We start from the raw sequence: 2,596 nt of genomic DNA on the forward strand, positions 1-2,596 counted from the left end.
CGGTCAGACGAATGGCATGGGCCGGTCGGACGAATGGACAAATCTGTAGCCGGTTGTTTTGGTCAGCATGAAAACAAGCCGCTCGGATCGCCTGTCCAGCGCAAGGAATGACACGGTCGACAGGAAGATGAACCGCTTGGACTGCTCGTCCGGCGCAAGGAATGACATTACACAGGAGGGGATGAGAAAACAAAAGAGAACATTCCGTCTATCATTAAATATGAAGGCAAGACAAAGAAGAATACTTCATTTATCATTAATGCACGGAAGTCAAGACAAAGAAGTCTTTCTCTGACAATTAATATCATTAAATAAGGACAGATGAACGATCACAAAGAAAGGTATAAAAGGGTACGCCAGATATAAAGAAAGGCAAGATTTATCTATTTTTGGATTACTCATTCTTTCTTCCTGATTCTAACTTGAGCGTCAGATGACCAACGCCAGGGGCCCCTTTCCTGATTTGGTTTAGTTTTACAGGATTGAAGTCTTCATCCCGTCAATAGTTACCCTATCCCTGGCTTTTCAACTTTCCTCATTCGGACAAGATCACTAAGTAAATATAAGAAGTTAATATTTTCTTCAAATTTTTACTGTGTAATATCAAGTTAATCAAGAAATTGAAGTGTGCTTATTGTTTTTTTTTTGGTATTAATTGACTTTTGGTGGAATTGATTTATCAATTTACCCTCAATAAATCTCTTTTCCTTCTTCGCCCATACAATTGTGTAAATTAGTTTCCTCTTACAGAGGCAATTTAATGTACTTGTGTACTAATGTTTTTAATACTTTGGCTTTCCAAGCATAGATGGTGTTGAAAATTCTACTCATTACTCTGCAGAAAAAGCATCTGTAATACCTCCCATAAGCTGCAAATTGTTTGTAGAAAATTCCTTCATTTTCTACAAACACATTTGCATGGGTTATGCAATTTTAGATGTGATTAGATTCAAATCTTCCATTGCAGATAAGTGACTGATCTTGTGATGTCTCTGGAACAGAGGGCAGCTTCCAATTGCTCCAGATATCTTTTTTTCTTTTTTCTTTTTGGAAAATCATGGTTGCAGCTAGCATCAGAATTAAGCTCTTGCTAGTTTTGGTTATTTGGGGTTTACCCCTAAATTTATCTTCATGGGAGTCTGTATACAAATACAAGGTTGGCATATTGGCTCTATAAATCTAAACCATAAACCCTAAGTGCATATCCTATCAAAATTACATAAATATTGATTAAAAGTATTCTTACTTATCTGTTATAGTAATTTTGACCAAAAATAATATAACATATTAACATGATCAAACAATTAAAATTAAAACACATTAAACTAAATTTGTTTAAAGATGATCAAGATTATTCGTAGTAATTCTACAAAGAGAAATGATACATTCAAGGATAAATCTTAAAGAAAATTCTTAAAGATAGACGCATAAATGATGAGATCCATAAAAAATGAAATGGTGAGTCTCATCATTTATGTGTCTATCCTTAAGAATTTTCTTTGAAATTTTTACTTGAATGTATCAAAACTCTTCTACAAAACTAGTACAACATGAAATAACTTTAGCCAAAATTACTACAACTCGGAGCAACTTTAGTTATTTTTTCATCTTAAAATATCTTTATTTCAACATTATTATACTAATTTTTGCTAAAACTATTACAACATGCGAAAAATTATGTTATAAATAATTTTGATTAAAATTATTTTAACATTAATTAAATAACAATAAATTTTTTATTAGGATCAACTATGCAGATCATCCTATATTATTAAATTCGATCAGTTACTATATCATTCTCTATTTAAATTTTTTATTCTATTTTTTTTTATCATTGTTATGTATTCTTTAATCTCTCTTCATCAATTAATATATATATTTATCACAATCTCATAACACCTAATTAAAAATATTTATTAATCATCTAATACACATCCAATTAAAATTACTTAGATAAGATAAGATTGCTCAATATGTCAAATATTATTATAGTAATTTTAGCCAAAACTAATATACAGTGATAATTTAAATAGTTTTAGTTGGATTAATTTTGAACCAAAGCAAATACAATATGAAACAACTTTGAGTAAAACTATGCCTCCAAATAACGATACAACGATATGACATTTTCTCAATTTTTTATATATTTACGTATTGAATTTCAATTTAATAACTTAATAGATGATTTTTTTTTTAAATAAAAAGTTAACTTAAAAATACTGGACTAATGAACTAAGCATTTTTTTGATTTATTATGATAGTTAATAAAAAAAAAATTGAGACAAAAGTGCTCAATAGCAATTTTAATTGGAGCAATTTTTTTTAAAAATATTACAGTGTAAATAATTTTGCCCAAGCTACTTTATAGTCCAACAGTTTGAATCAAAGTTGCTGATATTATAATAATGGGTCCCGGAATAAAAATATTTTTAAAATAAAAATAATAAGAGATGTTATTTGATTATTATTTTTAAAATAAAATATTTTTTAATTGGAGGTAACGGATTTAGTCCTATAAATATTTTCCACTAATTATTAGCATAAATCAAGAAATACTTACCATCTAAATTCTTAGATTGACTTCTGACAATATGTC

The sequence above is a fragment of the Zingiber officinale genome, chromosome 1B (assembly GCF_018446385.1).
Source record: "Zingiber officinale cultivar Zhangliang chromosome 1B, Zo_v1.1, whole genome shotgun sequence".
NCBI classification, from domain to species: Eukaryota; Viridiplantae; Streptophyta; class Magnoliopsida; order Zingiberales; family Zingiberaceae; genus Zingiber; species Zingiber officinale.